At 37.3% G+C, this 12,782-nt stretch overlaps 1 non-coding gene across 1 annotated transcript; it reads left to right on the top strand.

Moving 5' to 3' along the window:
• The first annotated feature begins 11,108 nt into the window (after positions 1 to 11,108).
• LOC114407979 lies at positions 11,109 to 11,215 on the top strand. The gene has a single exon (XR_003665782.1). It is a non-coding gene; the product is annotated as a small nucleolar RNA R71 (small nucleolar RNA).
• The last annotated feature ends 1,567 nt before the right edge of the window (positions 11,216 to 12,782 follow it).

Raw genomic sequence — 12,782 nt, 5'->3', positions numbered from 1 at the left:
TAATAGTAATATATTTTTAAATTTTCATCCAATAAAGTATATATTTATTTGTCTCTTTTTATTATTTTCATAACAGTTTATTTCTGACTCATTAAAAAATTACATTTATTAGAAAATAGAAAAAAATCATAATATAATTATGGTATAAACTTATTTAAAAATTTATTATTTTTATTCTTTATTTTATGCATTTTATGGTATAATCTTTATGCAGTATTTTTTTAACCTATATTAAGGATGAAAAATGTATATCATAAGTAGAAAAAAAATATAAACTTTATTATTTGAAACATTTGTAGAAAGTATTATTTTGTTAATGATTTGTAGAAATAGTTAAAAAAGATTAATAATTTTTTATTAATGTAGTAAATAAGGTTATTAATTACAAAAATATAATTGAAATGTTCATTCAATAGTCTTAATATATGTAAAAAGTAAAATAAGTGCATTTAAGATTGTCGTCCTTAATTAATAAATTAAAGAGATAATTTGGAAGAAGCTTTTTTTAATGTGGAATATATATATATATATATATATATATATATATTAATGTTTTTATCTATATACTATCTATAAAAGAGAACCCTCTAGAAATTACTAAAATACCCCTGCCTAAGATTGTGACGGCTGTCCATTTCCTTGGTGTTTTTTGGTCTTTTAGCCCTTTAATTTTCCACTCCTCTGCTTCTTACAGGTGTCTCATTTTGCAGATTGTGGCTTTTACACGTGTTTTATTTTGCATGTTGTGCATGTGCCGACCTTTGCTTCTTTACGTGGTTTCTTGCATTTCATTCTTCATTCTTCAGTTTGCGTGTTTTTGCTTTTCATTTTTCCAGATACAGACCAGCTTTGGGTTCTCTTTGGTGCTGTTTTGATGTATGTTTTCTTACATTCGATGTTAGCTTATGGTTTTTTGGCTTTTCTTTTCTTACATGCATATTACCTTTCTGGTTTTTGGCTTTTGTTTTTGTGTTGTTTTCATGTTTGTTTTGTTACATGCATGTTATTTTTTCATTTTGTTGTGTTGGATGATGTTTGGTTTTCATGTTTGTCTGTTCGTGGTACTTCTACTGTTCTGTTTTGGTGCTGTTTTCATGTGTGTTTTCTTACATGCATGTTAGCTTCTCATTTTTGTGTGTTGAACGAGGTTTTGGATTTTTTCTTAGCTTATCGTGTTTCTCTTTTGATGGTGGTTTTGTTGTTTTTTTTTTTTTTGCAGTATTATGGCACATTCTCCAGACAAGATAAAGAGCATCGATGGCTCAAAAGAAACTCTTAAACTTAGTGTGAGGATCAATGATCTATGGTTTATTGGCACGCCTAACAAATCTGAGCAAGCTGAAATGGTGTTTGTGGACTCCAATGTATGCTTCAATTTTGTGTTTTTTTTGTAGGTTTATTACTTATTACTTATTGTTCAGTTCATTGTGTTGTAACCTTAATGCAATACAGGGTGATGAGATCCACGTTGTTTGTAAACAAGACCAATTGAAGTAAAAAAAATGGACTTGAAAGAAAATTGTACTTATGTCATGCACAATTTTAAAGAGCTAAAAAACAATGGTCAGTACAGAGTGTGTGATCACCAATTTAAATTGGTGTTTATTGGGGTTACTGTTGTGAGGCAGTGTGTTCTAAGGGACATCCCTTTTAGAAAATACAGGTTTGCTGGATTTGCGGATGTTGTGGCTGGCCAGTTTGAACCTGGACTATTGGTTGGTATGTTAACTTATATTTTTGCAATTGAGTTTATTTTGAAAGTTATGCTCTTTTTGGAATTAAATAACATTCCTTGATTTTCCTACTTGCTTTAGATGTTATTGGTGTTGTGGAGGAGGTTGTCTTTCACCAAGTTTCAGGAAAAGGTAGAAGGGTAGTCTTTAAACTAAAGGACTTGAGGTAAAGTTTGATTCTTGGTGACAATTTGTGTGATATGCTTTGTCAAGTTGTGGCTATGATTACATTATTATTAATAATTGATTGTCTCATAACTATTTGTTTCTGATAGCCAGCAATTTCTATCTTGCACTTTGTGGGATGATTATTGCTTGTAGTTTTTGAAGTTCTTAGATGATTATGAAGGTGATGGCCCAATTACAGTTCTATTGAGCCATTTTAGAATAAAGGAAGCGTAGGGTATATCCTCATCTTGAATTTATTGATTTCTCTGTTTATGTTATTGCATGTTATGGCTCTGTTTTTTAAATGATTTAGGATCTTATCCCCCATCGGTTAGCAATTCTTTCAAGGCTTCAAAGTTAATTATTAACCAGCCCATGATGGAGATTCAAGAATTCAATGAACGGTATTTTTTGTATGTGTTATGTAATATATGTTGATCATTTTTTGTCTTATTTTTGTTGTTCATTCTATATTTGTAGGCTTGCAGAGTTGGGCATTGAGGCCCGGTGATCGAGGCCGTACCCGAATCAAATAAACATGAAAATGCAGTAACTAGGAAGTGATCCTAGGTCATTTCCCAACGAGCATTGACAAACCAAATGTTCATAATATACTTGCGCAGTAATAGTAACGATTGGGGGGGGGGGGTTGTTTGTTTTGTGATTAAAGAGCAGAACAAGTAAACTGGAATATGAAACTACTAATATTAGAAATGGGTTGTTTCCTCTGATTCAGAAGCCATTCTCTTATCCTGGGTTATGGAGAATTCATCCCTAACAGTCAACCACTTAATCCAACCCTATTTCAATTTACTAAGCGAAAATCAACTTAGGGTTGTCAATACGTGATTAGGCACCACATACACTTGTTAGCCCTTCGTCCATTAAGCATGAACGCAAGTTAGGCTCAGAGGCAATTAATCAAACATGAAGCGTGCACTGATTAATGTTCACGAATTTGGGATAACTGGTGAAGGGAAAACTGCCAGGAAACCACATTACAAACGAAACCTCAAAGAGAGTTGGGCTTCGTCCTCAAAAGGAAACAACACCAAAAAAACTAGCCTTCCATAGATTCAAACAGAAAATGCAATTGAAACATGAAGCAGAAACGTAAATGAACAGAAACGTAAATGAAAGTAGAAGAACAAGGAAGAACGAAATTGTAATTAGAAGCAGAAAACGGAAAATTTCATTAAGAACGAAAACAGTAGCCTTAGAACAGAAAAACGTAGAAACCTAAAACAAAAGCTCTGAATAATAAAATAGCATAACAGAATAGCCTTGCATGAATCCCAAGGCTGCTATTTAAAAATAGTCACTCAAAGTCACTGGGCCCTATTACAATACTCTGGCCCAAAACGAAATAAACACTGAACAACATAAAATAAAATTGCGAAATTTCCTAATTAGAAATTAACTAAGGTAAGCGCTGCTTTATTTGCCCTCTTCAAGTCCATAACCAAAATCCGGATTAAGCCCAATGTTTCATTAATTCCTGAAATTAGATTAAAAACATCAAATTAGCTAAATGAGCCCAAATAATAAAACTGCCTAATTAATTGACAATTAAGACCAATCAGTAATTAAAATGGTGCAAAAAGGGTTTAGAAAATAGAAGAAAATGATGGCATATCAAAACCCCCCATACTTAGCCTTTTACACTCCTGGGCAAAATGAAACAAAGAACAAAATCCATGGATATCAAAGAGAGACAAACAAAAACATTCACATATTTCTCAATGAACATCAAGGAATGAAAGGAATGGGTAACATCTAACATAAGGAGATCCAAAAAGTCAAGACATTCATGAAAATCATCCAATCAACCCAATCATGGCAAAATAGTTAATCAGCTCAAGAATGAAAAGTGATAAAGCCTCACAAGATGTACACTCTATCTCTCAAGTGTCTAGGCTACTATTTACCCTCAAAGCACCCATGAAAACAAACACCACATAAACTTGGCAAGATTCTAAAATTGACAATCAACCTATAAACACAAGCACATGAGGATCAAAAGGTCTTTTAAGGTTGTAATGGGGCCAAGGACAAGGTATGGAAAAATATGGAATAAGTGGCTGAATCCCAAAGGAATAGAGGAGCAATGGGGAATAAGTGCATATTAAGAAAACAGAAGAAAATAAAAAGAAGTAAAGATAAAATTTAAACATAAAGAGTAGAACCAAGAGTCTCATCATTCTTTTGTCATTTATTATCTTATTCACACAACTTTACTGCTTTTCTTTTTCTTTTTTGATTTTTTTTAATTTTTTTTTGTACTCTGTAGCCTTTGAGAAACAGCATCATATTCAGCATGTCCAGCATTTAACCAATATGCAATGTACATCAAGTATGGCCCAAAATACATCATGAAGCATAGCCAACAAAACAAGTTATCCAATGAAACAAAACCCCCCCACACTTATTCCCAAAACAATTCCAAAGCTCCAAAATTCCTTAAGGATATGGTGATATCATGGTTTTTTCATTTAAGGCTTGTAGTGAGCTTCAAAACAAGGAAAGGGAAACAAGGCTCAAAAGGGCTATCAAAGGAATTAATTCAAGGTAAGTCCATTTGGCTAGAAGCTTATAAGAACAAAATTGCCTCAATCATTTCCAAATATGCATGTGAATTAGGAAGCATCAACAAGAATCAAGCCAAGGCTATTGTGCAAACAATCAATGGGGCAAAACACACCAAATGATTATGATGATGGATGGCTCAAATTCTCACAAAGGTAAACTCATCACTTTCAAATTGAGCTTTCAAAACTATCATGACATGTAGAGGAGAATCAAGGATTTCAAGTCACAAAATGTCAAGAACTTTTATTTTCAAAACACTTACCCATTTCTTGAACATATCCTATAATTCAAAGAAAAACATGCAAAGTCGTACATGCACACAAAATTGACCCAAAATATTAAACTAAAAATCCGACGAAACTGCAACATTAACAAATTAACACAACTAACAAATTAACAAAACTAGCAAAACCAAAGAACACTCCCCGCCCCCCCCCCCCCCCCCCCATACTTAAACAACACATTGTCCTCAATGTAGCACAATTAAAAGATTAAAAACAATTAAATCATCAAATAGAATTGGACAAGTGTAATAAAAGCAAAGAAGGAGATAGGAAAAGAAGAACTCCCTAAGTCATGGTGGAGGAAGAGTAGGGTGGAGTAAGGAAGTCTCTTCCACCACTACATCCACTAAAGAAGGGTTCGTGAGGAATGCCTTAAGTCGATGTCCATTGACCTTGAAGCTCTTGTTTGTGGAGTTGCTTTTGATCTCAACTGTACCATAAGGAAAAACATTAGTAACAACAAAAGGACCAATCCACTTAGACCTCAACTTACCACTCATGAGTCCAAGCCTAGAATTATACAATAACACTTTTTGCCCAACCATGAAGTCCTTCTTAACTATCATGCTATCATGGAACTTCTTGGTCTTTTCTTTGTAGAACTTGGCATTCTCGTAGGCTTCTAGGTGGATTTCATCTAACTCACTCAGTTGCAACTTTCTTTCCTCACCAGCTTGATCCATAGAGAAGTTGCAAGTCTTCATTGCCCAGTAAGCTTTGTGCTCAATTTCCACTGGAAGATGACATGCCTTTCCAAAGACAACCCGATAAGGAGACATTCCTATGGGTGCTTTGTAGGCAGTCCGATGTGCCCAGAGAGCATCATCAAGCCTGGTACTCCAATCTGTTGAACCTTGTGGCCTCAATAATCTTAAGAGGGATAGGCTTAGAATGCAGAAGAAGCAACAACAATCAATTTAATAATGTTCTATAAACATGCAAGGCAAAATTGATTGCAATAACATAAATGAGATAAGGGAAGAGAGAATGCAAACACAGTTTTATACTGGTTCAGCCACAACCCGTGCCTACGTCCAGTACTCAAGCAACCCACTTGAGATTTCCACTATCTTTGTAAAATCCATTACAAAGTCTGAACCACACAGGGACAACCCATCCCTTGTGTTCAGGAATCCTTTACAACAAGAGACTCACAATCTCTTAACCAATCTCATTGAATAAGAAGAATGGAAGAAGAATTCTCTCTTCAAGAGAAGAATATTACAATGAAGATCATGTAAGAATCCTTATAGATTTTGCAAGTGTTTGATCAAGGATTTCTTGAGAGAGCATTTGACAATGAAGTTCTTTTGGAATCTCTCTCATTATCTTTTGAGAGGATAAGACATTTTTGCCAAGCAAAACTCTCTGCATAAAATTCGTGCCCAAGTCACCTATTTATAGGCCTTTGATGGCCATTCACAAATCTAATGAAAAGATGTGACTGTTGGTGATATTCCTTGAAAATCCTCTCTGGTAATCGATTACAGAATTAGTGTAATCGATTACACAATTGTTTTTCTTGAACAGTTGTGACCCTTCATTTAAAATTTGAATTCCCAACGTTCAGAGTCTCTAGTAATCGATTACATATGATGTGTAATCGATTACACACTTTCAAACCATTGGTAATCGATTACATGTATTGGTAATCGATTACATGTGCCTTGAATGACTTGAAACCTTTCATTGTGAGGCAAGGCTTGATCTTGAAGAAATCTTGAATCAAGGCTTTGTTTGTTGAAACAATCTTGTATTAATCTTGAAGCAAAATGAGCCTTGTTTAATTCTTCTTTTGACATCATCAAAATCATGTATACATACATTCACATTCTCCCCCTTTTTGATGATGACAAACATGTGATTTCTTCTCAACACCATCAAAGCTTGCATGATTTCTTCTTGACATCATCAAAATCTTCATGATTTACACAATCTTTCCTGCTTGGCTGCACAATCTTCTCTAAAATTCTTTTGATTTCCCGGTTAGAAATTTCTGCCTGTCCATTGGTCTGGGGGTGGTATGGTGTGGATACCCTGTGTACCACCCCGTACTTTTTAAGCAGGGCATACATTGTCCTGTTGCAAAAATGGGTTCCTTGATCACTAACAATGGCTTTAGGTAATCCAAACCTGCAAAACAGATTAGACCTGACAAAGTCTGCAACAACTTTAGCATCATTAGTTCTAGTGGGCTTGGCTTCCACCCATTTTGAAACATAGTCAACTGCAAGGAGAATGTAAACATAACCAAAAGAGACAGGAAAAGGGCCCATGAAATCTATACCCCAGACATCAAACACCTCACAGAATAGCATAGGTTGCTGAGGCATTTGTTGTCACCATGTAAGTGTATTTCCTGCTCTCTGACACTGCTCACAAGTGCTGCAGATCTTCCACGCATCTTTAAAGATGATGGGCCAATAAAAACCACAATCAAGCACTTTGCGAGTTGTCCTTTGAACACCCAGATGACCTCCTGGTGCGGAAGAATGACAGAACTGCAGGACTGAGTCAGTCTCATGATCTAGAATGCATTGTCTAATTACCTGATCACTGCACAATTTCCACAAGTAGGGGTCATCCCAAATAAAATGCTTAGCATCACTTTTAATTTTATCTGTTTGGGCCTTAGATACTAAGGGAGGAAAAACAGAGGCAACTAAATAATTGACAATGTTAGCAAACCAGGGAGTAGAAAGAGAGTCAGAAATACTATACAGTATATACAAATGATCATCCGGGAAATCATCTCGAATGGGTGAATCCGCATCTGATACACGTTCGATCCGACTCAAATGATCAGCAACTAGATTTTGTGCTCCGCTCCTATCACGGATCTCCAAGTCAAACTCTTGGAGCCAGAGCATCCATCGGATCAACCTAGGCTTAGAATCAGCCTTCTTCAACAAGTACTTTAGAGCTGCATGGTTAGTGTAAACAATAATGCGGGTACCAAGCAAATAAGATCGAAATTTTTCAAGAGCAAAAACTATGGCTAGAAGTTATTTCTCAGTAGTAGTATAATTCGCTTGGGCAGCATCTAAAGTCCTAGAAGCATAATATATCACCATGGGAAATTTATCAATTTTCTGAGCAAGGACAGCCCCCAATGCATAATTTGATGCATCACACATAAGCTCAAAAGGGGTTGTCCAATCGGGTGCCTGGATGATGGGGGTGGTAGTCAGCGCTCTTTTGACGCAATCAAAAGCCTCTTTGCATCTGTCATTAAAGTCAAACTCCACCTCCTTTTGCAACAAGTTGGACAATGGAAGGGCTACTTTGCTAAAATCCCTTATAAAGCGCCTGTAGAATCCTGCATGACCAAGAAAAGATCGCACCTCTCGCACACAAGAAGGGTAAGGCAATTGTGAAATAACAGAAATTTTTGCAGGATCTACTTCAATACCCTTATTGCAAATAATGTGGCCTAAAACTATACCTTGCTCAACCATAAAATGACAGTTTTCAAAATTTAGAACAAGGTTAGTTTCAATGCATCTATTCAAAACTTTATCCAAACTATTCAAACAACCATCAAAAGAGGATCCATATACAGTGAAATCATCCATAAACACCTCTATGCAATTTTCTAAAAAATCACTGAAAATACTAATCATGCACCGCTGGAAGGTACCAGGGGCATTGCACAGGCCGAAAGGCATCCTCCTATAGGCCAAAGTGCCGAAGGGGCAGGTGAATGTGGTCTTTTCCTGATCCTCAGGAGCAATAGTAATTTGCATATAACCAGAAAAACCATCAAGGAAACAGTAGTGGGATTTACCTGCCAGGCGTTCAAGCATCTGGTCAATGAATGGCAAGGGAAAATGGTCCTTTTTGGTAGCCTGGTTTAGTCTCCTATAGTCAATGCAGACTCTCCAACTGTTCTGCACCCGAGTAGGAATAAGCTTCTCCTTCTCATTTTTTATCACAGTGAGGCCGGTCTTCTTCGGGACTACCTGGACAGGGACTCACCCATTGGCTGTCGGAGATAGGATAAATGATTCCAACTTGCAAAAGCTTGGTTATCTCCTTCTTCACTACATCAAGAATCACCGGGTTGAGTCTTCTCTGTGGCTGTCTTACTGGTTTAGCTCCATCCTCTAAATTTATTCGATGCATACATGTGGATGGGCTAATACCAGGAATGTCCGCCAGGGTCCAGCCTATAGCCTTCTTATGCTTCTTGAGAACTGACAACAACTTCTCCTCTTGCTCATCAGCAAGGGAGGCAGATATAATCACTGGAAAACTCTTGCTATCATCCAAGTAAGCGTATTTTAAATTTGATGGCAGAGGCTTCAATTCTGGTGTGGTCGGCTGGACAGTAGTAGAAGGAGATGGTTTCTCAGCCTTTACCTCATAAAGAAAGTCAGAGGTATGTGTACTTCCTGAAACATGGTTAGTCCTATCTGACTCTATAAAATCAATCTCGAGAGGTAAAACACCACCACCAGACATGCAATCAATATCACTCTCAGCATCAAATTCAGACATATGATCAAGTACAATTTCAGACTCAATGCATGAAGAGTGAGAGGCATGCAGATTAGAATAAAGATCAGTCATGTATTCATCAACAACATGGTCAATTATTTCAGCACGAAATACAGAAAGATCTTTAGATGGGTATTTCATAGCATCCAGAATATTAAAATGAACAGTTATATCACCAAACTCCATGGATAGTGTGCGTGCATAAACATCTATCTTAGTTCTAGCAGTTTTCATAAAGGGTCTGCCTAGAATGATGGGAACTGATACTTGAGAAAATTCACCTTCCATATTCAAAATATAAAAATCAACAGGGAAAATCAGTTCACCAACTCTAACTAAGACATCTTCAATGAAACCAACAGGATAGGCAACTCTTCTATTAGCTAAATGAATTACCACATCAGTTGACTGCAAGGGACCTAGAGATAAAGAATTAAAAATCGACAAAGCCATAACACTAACAGAAGCTCCTAAATCTAGCATGGCATTGTCAAACTTACTATTCCCTATAATACAAGGTATGCTGAATGTACCTGGATCTTTGCATTTTTCAGGAATTTGAGGAACAGATTTACCAATCAATGCGGAGACATTTCTGCCCATGCTAATTCGTTCACTTCCTTTAAGCTTCCTCTTATTAGTGCACAGCTCCTTTAAGAATTTGGCATATCTTGGAATTTGCTTAATTGCATCCAGCAGAGGTATGTTTACCTCTACTTTTCTGAATGTTTCCAAGATCTCTTTCTCTGCCTCTTCCATTTTTTTGTTGGAAACTGCTCTTGGAGGGAATGGAAGAGGATGGATGTGCTGCTTCTGCAAATCAGAATTACCAGTGGAAGATTCACCTACACAGAAATTGTTAGGTAAATTTTTGTCATTACCTTTTTTTGGGTTAGAGTGAAGTTGGGCAGGTTCATTTGCAGATGAGGAAGGTGCTACGGGTTGAGGTCCTTGACACTGCTTTCCCGACCTCAATGAAATGGCACTGACATTTTTGGGATTTTGGACAGCTTGAGAAGGCAGCTTGTCAGAATTCTGGGACTGTTGTTGATTCAATTGTGTAGCCAATTGTCCCATCTGATTGGTTAAGCTCTGAATGGAGGCTCTGGTCTCTTGTTGAAACTGCATATTCTGCATAGTCATTTGCCTCACAAGTTTTTTGAGGGAAGGTTGTGGAGGGGTCTCAACTGTTGGTTGTTTCTGGGGCTGTTGCTGTTGTTGGATTGGTGGAGGAATGTATGGTCTGCTTGGGCCAGCAACATTTTGGAAGGAAGGAGCAGGCTGTTGTTGTTGTTGCTGAGGGCTAGACCATCTGAGATTAGGGTGATTCCTCCATCCAGGGTTGTATCTATTGCTGGAGAGGTCATAATTGTTCTGCTGTGATTGATTTTGCTGCTGAGGTTGAGGAGGTCTATTGTAAATATTAGCAGCATAAGCTTCGGGCTGCTCAATTGCTCCAGGTTGCTGCATGGAAGGGCAAAGGTCTGTATGGTGGTCAGTAGAGGAGCACAAACCACAGACCCTTGCAACAGGTACAGATTTCTGGTTCAAGGCCAGCTGGGTTACCAAGTTAACCAATGCATCCAATTTGCCTTCAAGCTTCTTAGTTTCAGATGATGCAACTGAGTTTGTAGCTACCTCATGCACTCCTCTAATGACTATAGCATCATTTCTGGCGCTAAACTGCTGGGAGTTGGAAGCCATCTTCTCAATTAAATTTCTGGCTTCAGCAAGAGTCATGTCTCCAAGGGCTCCACCACTGGCAGCATCTATCATACTTCTCTCCATATTACTGAGTCCTTCATAAAAATATTGGAGAAGCAGCTGCTTTGAAATCTGATGGTGAGGGCAACTGGCACATAGTTTTTTAAATCTCTCCCAGTATTCATACAGGCTCTCTCCACTGAGTTGTCTAATACCTGAGATATCCTTCCTGATGGCTGTGGTCCTGGAAGCAGGGAAATTTTTTTTCTAAGAATACTCTCTTCAGGTCATCCCAGCTCGTGATGGACCTTGGAGCAAGGTAATACAACCAGTCCTTTGCCACTCCCTCTAATGAATGAGGAAAAGCCTTCAGAAATATGTGATCCTCTTGGACATCTGGGGGTTTCATGGTGGAGCAGACAATATGAAATTCCTTCAAATGTTTGTGCGGGTCTTCACCTGCAAGGCCATGAAACTTTGGAAGCAAATAAATCAGTCCAGTTTTAAGAACATATGGGACATCCTCATCAGGGTATTGGATGCACAAGCTTTCGTAGGTGAAATCAGGTGCAACCATTTCCCTTAGAGTCCTCTCACGGGGTGGAGGTTGTGCCATGTTCTCAGAATGTGCAAAATTAGAATGCTCAGAATCAGAATGCTCAAAATTATAATGCTCCAAATCAGGATGTTCAAAATCACCAATAACAGAATGCACAGATTCACCAGTAATGGAATGCTCAGGATGATCAAAAGGTATAAAATGATGCCTAACTAATCTATGAAATGTCCTATCTATCTCAGGGTCAAAGGGTTGTAAGTCAGATGGATTTGCCTCTAGTCATACACTACATTCAGCATGCACAACTAGTTGCCTTGTCATGTAAATAAAGGTGCAGGTTTGAACTACAGCTACCCTCAAATGATATCCAAATGACTTGAAATTTTGTGAGCAACCTTATAAAATGATGAGAAGATAGCACAAAAAATTTCAGGCAAAATTTCAAAGTCTAACTATGGAAGCTAAAAATGGTAGGTTAAGAAAAATAAGTGAATAAAACTTGAAAAATAAAAAACTTTTGACAAAATCACTATTTTTGGACGATGGAGAAATTTTTTTCTACCCCAAATACATATATAATAATTGCGATTCTAATAACCAGAGCAAAAGTTATGGCCGTTTGAAGTTTCGACAAACACAAAATTTGCTACTTTTTTGGAACTTTCAAATCTGACCAAACTAAAGGCTCTAGCTATTTTCCCCACAAAATATAGGTTAAAAGAAGTTACCACAAAAACATTCAGCCAAAAATAACAACCCTAGCTACTAAAACAAAAAATCTCAAATAATTCAGCATGGGTGGTCGCTAAAATCTGTCTCTACTTGATTTCTACTACTACTCTGTTTTGCCGCAAGCAAAAGTGGTCGCTAAGTCCGTCGCAAAACACTATTCACAGCAAAACACCCAAGACTGAAACAGGGGAAACGCTTAATGGGAAAACTGAAACAGAACACACACTAAACAAAATACCAGGACACTAAACAACACTAACACACATACTAACACAATACTAACAATTAAACATAAAACACAAAAGGATTAAACACACAACACTAGCTAGCTATTATGAACCTTTGGACACTGCTCCTCGGCAACGACGCCAAATTTGATCGAGGCCGTACCTGAATCAAATAAACATGAAAATGCAGTAACTAGGAAGTGATCCTAGGTCGTTTCCCAACGAGCAATGACAAACCAAATGTTCATAATATACTTGCGCAGTAACAGTAACGATTGGGGGGGGG

The sequence above is a fragment of the Glycine soja genome, chromosome 3 (assembly GCF_004193775.1).
Source record: "Glycine soja cultivar W05 chromosome 3, ASM419377v2, whole genome shotgun sequence".
NCBI lineage: Eukaryota > Viridiplantae > Streptophyta > Magnoliopsida > Fabales > Fabaceae > Glycine > Glycine soja.
This window is presented reverse-complemented; position numbering and strand designations above follow the sequence as displayed.